Source organism: Pseudophryne corroboree, unplaced genomic scaffold, assembly GCF_028390025.1.
Source record: "Pseudophryne corroboree isolate aPseCor3 unplaced genomic scaffold, aPseCor3.hap2 scaffold_251, whole genome shotgun sequence".
In the NCBI taxonomy this organism is placed as follows: domain Eukaryota; kingdom Metazoa; phylum Chordata; class Amphibia; order Anura; family Myobatrachidae; genus Pseudophryne; species Pseudophryne corroboree.
Window position 1 is genome coordinate 862836 of NW_026969167.1, and position 13588 is coordinate 876423.

General features: G+C 37.7%; 2 pseudogenes; one reads left to right on the forward strand and one right to left on the reverse strand.

Annotated features, from left to right (window-relative positions):
- Positions 1-1945: 1945 nt before the first annotated feature.
- LOC135011686 (5S ribosomal RNA) lies at positions 1946-2065 on the reverse strand (annotated as a pseudogene).
- Positions 2066-7917: 5852 nt separating this feature from the next.
- On the forward strand, positions 7918-8037 carry LOC135011802 (5S ribosomal RNA; annotated as a pseudogene).
- The last annotated feature ends 5551 nt before the right edge of the window (positions 8038-13588 follow it).

The window sequence follows — 13588 nt, forward strand, 5'->3', positions numbered from 1 at the left end:
AGAGATATTGGCAAGGAAAAGCTGTCTTGTACCTTTGCATTTTTCTCCCAAACGAAGGACACTAGAAAGAAAATTTTAAAGCCTCCTGTTAGGCCATCATCTACACGACATAGCCCTGAATTTTCCAATGCGCAGCTCTTTGCAAAAGAGAGATATTGGCAAGGAAAAGCTGTCTTGTACCTTTGCATTTTTCTCCCAAACGAAGGACACTAGAAAGAAAATTTTAAAGCCTCCTGTTAGGCCATCGTCTACACGACATAGCCCTGAATTTTCCAATGCGCAGCTCTTTGCAAAAGAGAGATATTGGCAAGGAAAAGCTGTCTTGTACCATTGCATTTTTCTCCCAAACGAAGGACACTAGAAAGAAAATTTTAAAGCCTCCTGTTAGGCCATCATCTACACGACATATCCCTGAATTTTCCAATGCGTAGCTCTTTGCAAAAGAGAGATATTGGCAAGGAAAAGCTGTCTTGTACCTTTGCATTTTTCTCCCAAACGAAGGACACTAGAAAGAAAATTTTAAAGCCACCTGTTAGGCCATCATCTACACGACATAGCCCTGAATTTTCAAATGCGCAGCACTTTGCAAAAGAGAGATATTGGTAAGGAAAAGCTGTCTTGTACCATTGCATTTTTCTCCCAAACGAAGGACACTAGAATGAAAATTTTAAAGCCTCCTGTTAGTGCTTCATCTACACGTTATAGCCCTGAATTTTCCAATGCCTATCTCTTTGCAAAAGAGAGATATCGGCAAGGAAATGCTGTATTGTACCTTTGCATTTTTCTCCCAAACGAAAGACACTAGAATGAAAATTTTAAAGCCTCCTGTTAGTGCTTCATCTACACGTTATAGCCCTACATTTTCCAATGCCTATCTCTTTGCAAAAGAGAGATATCGGCAAGGAAAAGCTGCATTGTACTTTTGCATTTTTCTCCCAAACGAAAGACACTAGAATGAAAATTTTAAAGCCTCCTTTTAGTGCTTCATCTACACGTAATAGCCCTGAATTTTCCAATGCCTATCTCTTTGCAAAAGAGAGATATCGGCAAGGAAAAGCTGTATTGTACCTTTGCATTTTTCTCCCAAACGAAGGACACTAGAATGAAAATTTAAAAGCCTCCTGTTTAGTGCTTCATCTACACGGTATAGCCCTGAATTTTCCAATGCCTAGCTCTTTGCAAAAGAGAGATATTGGCAAGGAAAAGCTGTATTGTACCTTGTAGGCCATCATCTACACGACATATCCCTGAATTTTCCAATGCGTAGCTCTTTGCAAAAGAGAGATATTGGCAAGGAAAAGCTGTCTTGTACCATTGCATTTTTCTCCCAAACGAAGGACACTAGAAAGAAAATTTTAAAGCCTCCTGTTAGGCCATCATCTACACGACATATCCCTGAATTTTCCAATGCGTAGCTCTTTGCAAAAGAGAGATATTGGCAAGGAAAAGCTGTCTTGTACCTTTGCATTTTTCTCCCAAACGAAGGACACTAGAAAGAAAATTTTAAAGCCTCCTGTTAGGCCATCATCTACACGACATAGCCCTGAATTTTCAAATGCGCAAAAAATAACCAAAGAAGGTTCAAAGGAAAGGACTCTTTTGTGGGAGCACTCTTGATTCAGAGGAAAATATTAATAAATTTTCAAAATGACAAATTAATTAGCATGAGTCAAATCCTAGGAGTAACTGTGTGTGAAATACATAGCTATGCGAATTATTGATAATGAATATTCGTGATATTAAATTCACGATTACTAAATTGCCGGAGAGTAGAATTCTGTGATGTCTATGCCGAAAAGGAATCTGCATTTATTGAGATAAATGACCATCATTCATACTGCTAATATCCATTAAGGATTATATAGGTGCAGAAAATAAAATCATTGGTCATGCAAATCCCAATATGACATAAAGTTGAGTGCCACTGTGTCCAATAGTCAACGTTTTTTTGCAGTACCAGAGTGTTCAAAGGAGGTCTCCCTTCCTTGTACTAACCCGGCCTTTCACTGCTTAGCTTCCAAGTTCGGAAGAGATTGGGCATCTCCAGTGAAGTATGACCGCAAATGTTGGACTTCCTAGGTCACTCCAAATATGTCAATTAGTAGCTGTATGTCAGGAGTGGAAATAGCAAGTGATTTGTAACAATTATGTTACAAAGGAAAATTACATGCAATCAGCTAAATCACCAGCACATGACACGGTGGTCACAAGGATTAATTACATCTGAATGACACGGCGGTCATGAGAATACATATATATGATTATAAATAATCAGCAGATGCAAATAAGAAAAGTCACAGACAGGGGAGGAAACAATTAACGTATGCAATTATCCTAATAATCACCAGCTGGTTAATCAGCATAAGACACAATGGTCATAGACAGAGATAATTGTACATACACCTCCTAGTTAAGTGACTGAGTTACGCTGATTGGCCTGTAATTAGCTGAAAAGACAAATATATGGCACGGCGGCCATATAGAAAAATTATATGCATGTAATGATACAATCGTCATCTAATTAATTGGTATATGACACAATGGTCACCAAAAAGATGAGTATGAGTATTATTCCTTCATTATACAGCATGTGATATTGAAATCACAGAAGACATTGTACTAAGGATAATGAGTGTGGGAAATTCACAGATGCTACATTTGATTACTAAATAATTATCCTTATATAATTTCTTGGCTCAGAGCAAATAATATCTGACAGACGGGCGGTGTAAAAACGAGCAAAATAAATGAAACAGCGGGTTATAATTTCACCCGCAATGTCTGTAAATTAATTTTGCAGAAAAAAGGGGGAAAAAAATAATAACAAATAAAGAAAAAAATAACTGAAAATATCAGATATAAAGTGTTGCAGTTAGGTACTGAAGCGGTAATGAGATATTTCTCCGTGTCGTATATACGATACCAGTACTGTGACTAAATAATTATCCTTATATAATTTCTTGGCTCAGAGCAAATAATATCTGACAGACGGGCGGTGTAAAAACGAGCAAAATAAATGAAACAGCGGGTTATAATTTCACCCGCAATGTCTGTAAATTAATTTTGCAGAAAAAAGGGGGAAAAAAATAATAACAAATAAAGAAAAAAATAACTGAAAATATCAGATATAAAGTGTTGCAGTTAGGTACTGAAGCGGTAATGAGATATTTCTCCGTGTCGTATATACGATACCAGTACTGTGTGAGGCTGTGTGGAAGCTCCAGGGATTGCAGCGGCGTGTATCCGTGTCGGAGTTCCGGGTGAGCGGTGGTTAGGTGCCGTTGCTATGGGGATGCTTCTAAAGTCTCTGCCGCGTCTGTCCGTGGTCTCTCCAAGGAGAGCGATAGCTGAGGCCGTTGCCTAGCAAGGTCTGAGCACTCCGGCTGGCGCGGTCACGTGTGCGCTTCACGTGATCGCTATTCCTCCTGACGTACGTTTCGCAAGAAAAGCTTGGTCACAGGACGTGATGAGGTCACTGGGGATTCCAGTTTAAGTAGAGCAGAGCTCATGATTGATTGGATAAAGTTAGTGATGGACATACTGATCCCCCAATCGTAGTAACATGGGGTGAATCTGTCAAACCGTGTGTCATAGCTAATTGTAACCGCCTGGGTTTAATAGGTTTGACAGAATGATTAATTAGCTGGCTGTGCTTGAGAGAAAAAAATATATATATATATAATAATAATTATATATGATATATAATAAAGGAAAAATGTGCAGTAAAAATTATGTATATATATATGTGTAAATAAATTGATAGAAAAATAGAAAAATAGAAGAGCTTGATTGAGAAAAATTATTATGGTGAATCTTGGGGAAAGGCAGAAAAATTGAAAAAACTGATGTTAGATTGTATAAGGTTAAACGTGTGGCTGCTAGTGTAAGTTGTCTGTGTCAGTGATGGAGATGCTTGATTGATGAGTAGGATAGTGACGTGTGATAGTTGAATATGTAATATATATTATTAGAGTGAAGGGATGGGATGTGAGAGTGAAGAATAAATAAGGAATTTAAATAACTAGGGAGTGAGATAAATTAAGTAAAGCGGTTGTTGTGTTTATTGGGGAAACCTATGTGATAATATAAGGAAAAGAGAGAAAAGGATAGAGAGAAAAGAGAAGTGGTTTGAATGTGTTAGGAAGATTGTATATATATATATATAATTTTTATTATACACTTATAAATATTTGGCTGTGAGGAGATGAGAGGGAATACTATATGGGATACCAGAGGTAGTGATAAGAGGACATTAATTTAAATATACCCCATAATTTATATGTTCATTCATGCCTGCTGGTTGTAGAGATCCCATTTTAAAGATCCATTCACTTTCTCTTTGTAGTAAATTTTCAGTTAGATTGCCTCCTCGTATTCCAAGTTTAATTTTCTCCAAGCCGAAGACTTTAAGCTCCTCCCATCTGTTTTCATGATGGGTATTGAAGTGGCGAGCAACTGAGGTAAGCTGTTTCATCTTTGCCCTGTCTGAGATGGCGTTACGTATAGATCCTACATGTTCTAGTACCCGCTGTTTAAGCGGACGGGTTGTCATGCCAACGTAGTTTTGGTTACAGCTACATTTTAGGCAATAGATAACCCCTTCAGTTTGGCAGTTTATGTAGTCTTTAATTTGTATCTTCTTTCCGAATTTGTCTTCTACTTCCTTTATTGGGTACATGTATCTGCAAGCTTTACACTTGCCACAGGGATATGTTCCAATGACGGTTGGTTTTTTTGTAGGGAGTTTTTGAAAATGGCTGCTTACAAGTCTGTCTTTAAGGTTAGTGGATCTACGCCAACTCATGGCGACCTTTGGACCCAAATTTTCAGATAAAGTGGGGTCTGCATGCAAAATATGCCAATGTTTTTGTATTGCTGTGTTCACCTTCTTCCATTCTTGACAAAAATTTCCGACAAAGCGAATGGTATTGTCAGTGTTGGAATTCTTGGGTTTTTTCTTGAAAATTAGATCCTCTCTTTTGATAGTTTTGACAGTTTTTAAAGAGAGGATCTAATTTTCAAGAAAAAACCCAAGAATTCCAACACTGACAATACCATTCGCTTTGTCGGAAATTTTTGTCAAGAATGGAAGAAGGTGAACACAGCAATACAAAAACATTGGCATATTTTGCATGCAGACCCCACTTTATCTGAAAATTTGGGTCCAAAGGTCGCCATGAGTTGGCGTAGATCCACTAACCTTAAAGACAGACTTGTAAGCAGCCATTTTCAAAAACTCCCTACAAAAAAACCAACCGTCATTGGAACATATCCCTGTGGCAAGTGTAAAGCTTGCAGATACATGTACCCAATAAAGGAAGTAGAAGACAAATTCGGAAAGAAGATACAAATTAAAGACTACATAAACTGCCAAACTGAAGGGGTTATCTATTGCCTAAAATGTAGCTGTAACCAAAACTACGTTGGCATGACAACCCGTCCGCTTAAACAGCGGGTACTAGAACATGTAGGATCTATACGTAACGCCATCTCAGACAGGGCAAAGATGAAACAGCTTACCTCAGTTGCTCGCCACTTCAATACCCATCATGAAAACAGATGGGAGGAGCTTAAAGTCTTCGGCTTGGAGAAAATTAAACTTGGAATACGAGGAGGCAATCTAACTGAAAATTTACTACAAAGAGAAAGTGAATGGATCTTTAAAATGGGATCTCTACAACCAGCAGGCATGAATGAACATATAAATTATGGGGTATATTTAAATTAATGTCCTCTTATCACTACCTCTGGTATCCCATATAGTATTCCCTCTCATCTCCTCACAGCCAAATATTTATAAGTGTATAATAAAAATTATATATATATATATACAATCTTCCTAACACATTCAAACCACTTCTCTTTTCTCTCTATCCTTTTCTCTCTTTTCCTTATATTATCACATAGGTTTCCCCAATAAACACAACAACCGCTTTACTTAATTTATCTCACTCCCTAGTTATTTAAATTCCTTATTTATTCTTCACTCTCACATCCCATCCCTTCACTCTAATAATATATATTACATATTCAACTATCACACGTCACTATCCTACTCATCAATCAAGCATCTCCATCACTGACACAGACAACTTACACTAGCAGCCACACGTTTAACCTTATACAATCTAACATCAGTTTTTTCAATTTTTCTGCCTTTCCCCAAGATTCACCATAATAATTTTTCTCAATCAAGCTCTTCTATTTTTCTATTTTTCTATCAATTTATTTACACATATATATATACATAATTTTTACTGCACATTTTTCCTTTATTATATATCATATATAATTATTATTATATATATATATATTTTTTTCTCTCAAGCACAGCCAGCTAATTAATCATTCTGTCAAACCTATTAAACCCAGGCGGTTACAATTAGCTATGACACACGGTTTGACAGATTCACCCCATGTTACTACGATTGGGGGATCAGTATGTCCATCACTAACTTTATCCAATCAATCATGAGCTCTGCTCTACTTAAACTGGAATCCCCAGTGACCTCATCACGTCCTGTGACCAAGCTTTTCTTGCGAAACGTACGTCAGGAGGAATAGCGATCACGTGAAGCGCACACGTGACCGCGCCAGCCGGAGTGCTCAGACCTTGCTAGGCAACGGCCTCAGCTATCGCTCTCCTTGGAGAGACCACGGACAGACGCGGCAGAGACTTTAGAAGCATCCCCATAGCAACGGCACCTAACCACCGCTCACCCGGAACTCCGACACGGATACACGCCGCTGCAATCCCTGGAGCTTCCACACAGCCTCACACAGTACTGGTATCGTATATACGACACGGAGAAATATCTCATTACCGCTTCAGTACCTAACTGCAACACTTTATATCTGATATTTTCAGTTATTTTTTTCTTTATTTGTTATTATTTTTTTCCCCCTTTTTTCTGCAAAATTAATTTACAGACATTGCGGGTGAAATTATAACCCGCTGTTTCATTTATTTTGCTCGTTTTTACACCGCCCGTCTGTCAGATATTATTTGCTCTGAGCCAAGAAATTATATAAGGATAATTATTTAGTCACAGTACTGGTATCGTATATACGACACGGAGAAATATCTCATTACCGCTTCAGTACCTAACTGCAACACTTTATATCTGATATTTTCAGTTATTTTTTTCTTTATTTGTTATTATTTTTTTCCCCCTTTTTTCTGCAAAATTAATTTACAGACATTGCGGGTGAAATTATAACCCGCTGTTTCATTTATTTTGCTCGTTTTTACACCGCCCGTCTGTCAGATATTATTTGCTCTGAGCCAAGAAATTATATAAGGATAATTATTTAGTAATCAAATGTAGCATCTGTGAATTTCCCACACTCATTATCCTTAGTACAATGTCTTCTGTGATTTCAATATCACATGCTGTATAATGAAGGAATAATACTCATACTCATCTTTTTGGTGACCATTGTGTCATATACCAATTAATTAGATGACGATTGTATCATTACATGCATATAATTTTTCTATATGGCCGCCGTGCCATATATTTGTCTTTTCAGCTAATTACAGGCCAATCAGCGTAACTCAGTCACTTAACTAGGAGGTGTATGTACAATTATCTCTGTCTATGACCATTGTGTCTTATGCTGATTAACCAGCTGGTGATTATTAGGATAATTGCATACGTTAATTGTTTCCTCCCCTGTCTGTGACTTTTCTTATTTGCATCTGCTGATTATTTATAATCATATATATGTATTCTCATGACCGCCGTGTCATTCAGATGTAATTAATCCTTGTGACCACCGTGTCATGTGCTGGTGATTTAGCTGATTGCATGTAATTTTCCTTTGTAACATAATTGTTACAAATCACTTGCTATTTCCACTCCTGACATACAGCTACTAATTGACATATATTTGGAGTGACCTAGGAAGTCCAACATTTGCGGTCATACTTCACTGGAGATGCCCAATCTCTTCCGAACTTGGAAGCTAAGCAGTGAAAGGCCGGGTTAGTACAAGGAAGGGAGACCTCCTTTGAACACTCTGGTACTGCAAAAAAACGTTGACTATTGGACACAGTGGCACTCAACTTTATGTCATATTGGGATTTGCATGACCAATGATTTTATTTTCTGCACCTATATAATCCTTAATGGATATTAGCAGTATGAATGATGGTCATTTATCTCAATAAATGCAGATTCCTTTTCGGCATAGACATCACAGAATTCTACTCTCCGGCAATTTAGTAATCGTGAATTTAATATCACGAATATTCATTATCAATAATTCGCATAGCTATGTATTTCACACACAGTTACTCCTAGGATTTGACTCATGCTAATTAATTTGTCATTTTGAAAATTTATTAATATTTTCCTCTGAATCAAGAGTGCTCCCACAAAAGAGTCCTTTCCTTTGAACCTTCTTTGGTTATTTTTTGGTACTTGATACTTTCTGACTCTAGGGAGCACCACTGAAAGCAACTTTGGTGTTGAGAACAATTCCTACTACACCTTTACTTGCCATATACAGAAAAAATTCTATTTAAATTCAGTTTTTCAGAGGTTACTAATTGTTTATACATTATTGTTTGAACTGGTGCGGTTCCCTTCTAAACCCATTTTTTCCTAGTGCTTCATCTACACGGTATAGCCCTGAATTTTCCAATGCCTAGCTCTTTGCAAAAGAGAGATATTGGCAAGGAAAAGCTGTATTGTACCTTTGCATTTTTCTCCCAAACGAAGGACACTAGAATGAAAATTTTAAAGCCTCCTGTTAGTGCTTCATCTACACGGTATAGCCCTGAATTTTCCAATGCATATCTCTTTGCAAAAGAGAGATATCGGCAAGGAAAAACTGTATTGTACCTTTGCATTTTTCTCCCAAACGAAAGACACTAGAATGAAAATTTTAAAGCCTCCTGTTAGTGCTTCATCTACACGTTATAGCCCTGAATTTTCCAATGCCTAGCTCTTTGCAAAAGAGAGATATCGGCAAGGAAAAGCTGTATTGTACCTTTGCATTTTTCTCCCAAACTAAAGACACTAGAATGAAAATTTTAAAGCCTACTGTTAGTGCTTCATCTACACGTTATAGCCCTGAATTTTCCAATGCCTAGCTCTTTGCAAAAGAGAGATATCGGCAAGGAAAAGCTGTATTGTACCTTTGCATTTTTCTCCCAAACGAAAGACACTAGAATGAAAATTTTAAAGCCTCCTGTTAGTGCTTCATCTACACGTTATAGCCCTGAATTTTCCAATGCCTATCTCTTTGCAAAAGAGAGATATCGGCAAGGAAAAGCTTTATTGTACCTTTGCATTTTTCTCCCAAACGAAGGACACTAGAATGAAAATTTTAAAGCCTCCTATTAGTGCTTCATCTACACGTTATAGCCCTGAATTTTCCAATGCCTATCTCTTTGCAAAAGAGAGATATCGGCAAGGAAAAGCTGTATTTTACCTTTGCATTTTTCTCCCAAACGAAGGACACTAGAATGAAAATTTTAAAGCCTCCTGTTAGTGCTTCATCTACACGTTATAGCCCAGAATTTTCCAATGCCTATCTCTTTGCAAAAGAGAGATATCGGCAAGGAAAAGCTGTCTTGTACCTTTGCATTTTTCTCCCAAACGAAGGACACTAGAAAGAAAATTTTAAAGCCTCCTGTTAGGCCATCATCTACACGACATAGCCCTGAATTTTCCAATGCGCAGCTCTTTGCAAAAGAGAGATATTGGCAAGGAAAAGCTGTCTTGTACCATTGCATTTTTCTCCCAAACGAAGGACACTAGAAAGAAAATTTTAAAGCCTCCTGTTAGGCCATCATCTACACGACATAGCCCTGAATTTTCCAATGCGTAGCTCTTTGCAAAAGAGAGATATTGGCAAGGAAAAGCTGTCTTGTACCTTTGCATTTTTCTCCCAAACGAAGGACACTAGAAAGAAAATTTTAAAGCCTCCTGTTAGGCCATCATCTACACGACATAGCCCTGAATTTTCCAATCCGTAGCTCTTTGCAAAAGAGAGATATTGGCAAGGAAAAGCTGTATTGTACCTTTGCATTTTTCTCCCAAACGAAAGACACTAGAATGAAAATTTTAAAGCCTCCTGTTAGTGCTTCATCTACACGTTATAGCCCTGAATTTTCCAATGCCTATCTCTTTGCAAAAGAGAGATATTGGCAAGGAAAAGCTGTATTGTACCTTTGCATTTTTCTCCCAAACGAAGGACACTAGAATGAAAATTTTTAAGCCTCCTGTTAGTGCTTCATCTACACGTTATTGCCCTGAATTTTCCAATGCCTATCTCTTTGCAAAAGAGAGATATCGGCAAGGAAAAGCTGTATTGTACCTTTGCATTTTTCTCCCAAACGAAAGACACTAGAATGAAAATTTTAAAGCCTCCTGTTAGTGCTTCATCTACACGTTATAGCCCTGAATTTTCCAATGCCTATCTCTTTGCAAAAGAGAGATATCGGCAAGGAAAAGCTGTATTGTACCTTTGCATTTTTCTCCCAAACTAAAGACACTAGAATGAAAATTTTAAAGCCTACTGTTAGTGCTTCATCTACACGTTATAGCCCTGCATTTTTCAATGCCTATCTCTTTGCAAAAGAGAGATATCGGCAAGGAAAAGCTGCATTGTACTTTTGCATTTTTCTCCCAAACGAAAGACACTAGAATGAAAATTTTAAAGCCTCCTGTTAGTGCTTCATCTACACGTTATAGCCCTGAATTTTCCAATGCCTAGCTCTTTGCAAAAGAGAGATATTGGCAAGGAAAAGCTGTATTGTACCTTTGCATTTTTCTCCCAAACGAAAGACACTAGAATGAAAATTTTAAAGCCTCCTGTTAGTGCTTCATCTACACGTTATAGCCCTGAATTTTCCAATGCCTATCTCTTTGCAAAAGAGAGATATCGGCAAGGAAAAGCTGTATTGTACCTTTGCATTTTTCTCCCAAACTAAAGACACTAGAATGAAAATTTTAAAGCCTACTGTTAGTGCTTCATCTACACGTTATAGCCCTGAATTTTCCAATGCCTAGCTCTTTGCAAAAGAGAGATATCGGCAAGGAAAAGCTGTATTGTACCTTTGCATTTTTCTCCCAAACGAAAGACACTAGAATGAAAATTTTAAAGCCTCCTGTTAGTGCTTCATCTACACGTTATAGCCCTGAATTTTCCAATGCCTATCTCTTTGCAAAAGAGAGATATCGGCAAGGAAAAGCTTTATTGTACCTTTGCATTTTTCTCCCAAACGAAGGACACTAGAATGAAAATTTTAAAGCCTCCTATTAGTGCTTCATCTACACGTTATAGCCCTGAATTTTCCAATGCCTATCTCTTTGCAAAAGAGAGATATCGGCAAGGAAAAGCTGTATTTTACCTTTGCATTTTTCTCCCAAACGAAGAACACTAGAATGAAAATTTTAAAGCCTCCTGTTAGTGCTTCATCTACACGTTATAGCCCAGAATTTTCCAATGCCTATCTCTTTGCAAAAGAGAGATATCGGCAAGGAAAAGCTGTATTGTACCTTTGCATTTTTCTCCCAAACGAAGGTCACTAGAAAGAAAATTTTAAAGCCTCCTGTTAGGCCATCATCTACACGACATAGCCCGGAATTTTCCAATGAGTAGCTCTTTGCAAAATAGAGATATTGGCAAGGAAAAGCTGTCTTGTACCTTTGCATTTTTCTCCCAAACGAAGGACACTAGAAAGAAAATTTTAAAGCCTCCTGTTAGGCCATCATCTACACGACATAGCCCTGAATTTTCCAATGCGCAGCTCTTTGCAAAAGAGAGATATTGGCAAGGAAAAGCTGTCTTGTACCTTTGCATTTTTCTCCCAAACGAAGGACACTAGAAAGAAAATTTTAAAGCCTCCTGTTAGGCCATCGTCTACACGACATAGCCCTGAATTTTCCAATGCGCAGCTCTTTGCAAAAGAGAGATATTGGCAAGGAAAAGCTGTCTTGTACCATTGCATTTTTCTCCCAAACGAAGGACACTAGAAAGAAAATTTTAAAGCCTCCTGTTAGGCCATCATCTACACGACATATCCCTGAATTTTCCAATGCGTAGCTCTTTGCAAAAGAGAGATATTGGCAAGGAAAAGCTGTCTTGTACCTTTGCATTTTTCTCCCAAACGAAGGACACTAGAAAGAAAATTTTAAAGCCTCCTGTTAGGCCATCATCTACACGACATAGCCCTGAATTTTCAAATGCGCAGCACTTTGCAAAAGAGAGATATTGGTAAGGAAAAGCTGTCTTGTACCATTGCATTTTTCTCCCAAACGAAGGACACTAGAATGAAAATTTTAAAGCCTCCTGTTAGTGCTTCATCTACACGTTATAGCCCTGAATTTTCCAATGCCTATCTCTTTGCAAAAGAGAGATATCGGCAAGGAAATGCTGTATTGTACCTTTGCATTTTTCTCCCAAACGAAAGACACTAGAATGAAAATTTTAAAGCCTCCTGTTAGTGCTTCATCTACACGTTATAGCCCTACATTTTCCAATGCCTATCTCTTTGCAAAAGAGAGATATCGGCAAGGAAAAGCTGCATTGTACTTTTGCATTTTTCTCCCAAACGAAAGACACTAGAATGAAAATTTTAAAGCCTCCTTTTAGTGCTTCATCTACACGTAATAGCCCTGAATTTTCCAATGCCTATCTCTTTGCAAAAGAGAGATATCGGCAAGGAAATGCTGTATTGTACCTTTGCATTTTTCTCCCAAACGAAAGACACTAGAATGAAAATTTTAAAGCCTACTGTTAGTGCTTCATCTACACGTTATAGCCCTGCATTTTCCAATGCCTATCTCTTTGCAAAAGAGAGATATCGGCAAGGAAAAGCTGCATTGTACTTTTGCATTTTTCTCCCAAACGAAAGACACTAGAATGAAAATTTTAAAGCCTCCTGTTAGTGCTTCATCTACACGTTATAGCCTTGAATTTTCCAATGCCTAGCTCTTTGCAAAAGAGAGATATTGGTAAGGAAAAGCTGTCTTGTACCATTGCATTTTTCTCCCAAACGAAGGACACTAGAATGAAAATTTTAAAGCCTCCTGTTAGTGCTTCATCTACACGTTATAGCCCTGAATTTTCCAATGCCTATCTCTTTGCAAAAGAGAGATATCGGCAAGGAAAAGCTTTATTGTACCTTTGCATTTTTCTCCCAAACGAAGGACACTAGAATGAAAATTTTAAAGCCTCCTATTAGTGCTTCATCTACACGTTATAGCCCTGAATTTTCCAATGCCTATCTCTTTGCAAAAGAGAGATATCGGCAAGGAAAAGCTGTATTTTACCTTTGCATTTTTCTCCCAAACGAAGGACACTAGAATGAAAATTTTAAAGCCTCCTGTTAGTGCTTCATCTACACGTTATAGCCCAGAATTTTCCAATGCCTATCTCTTTGCAAAAGAGAGATATCGGCAAGGAAAAGCAGTATTGTACCTTTGCATTTTTCTACCAAACGAAGGACACTAGAATGAAAATTTAAAAGCCTCCTGTTAGTGCTTCATCTACACGGTATAGCCCTGAATTTTCCAATGCCTAGCTCTTTGCAAAAGAGAGATATTGGCAAGGAAAAGCTGTATTGTACCTT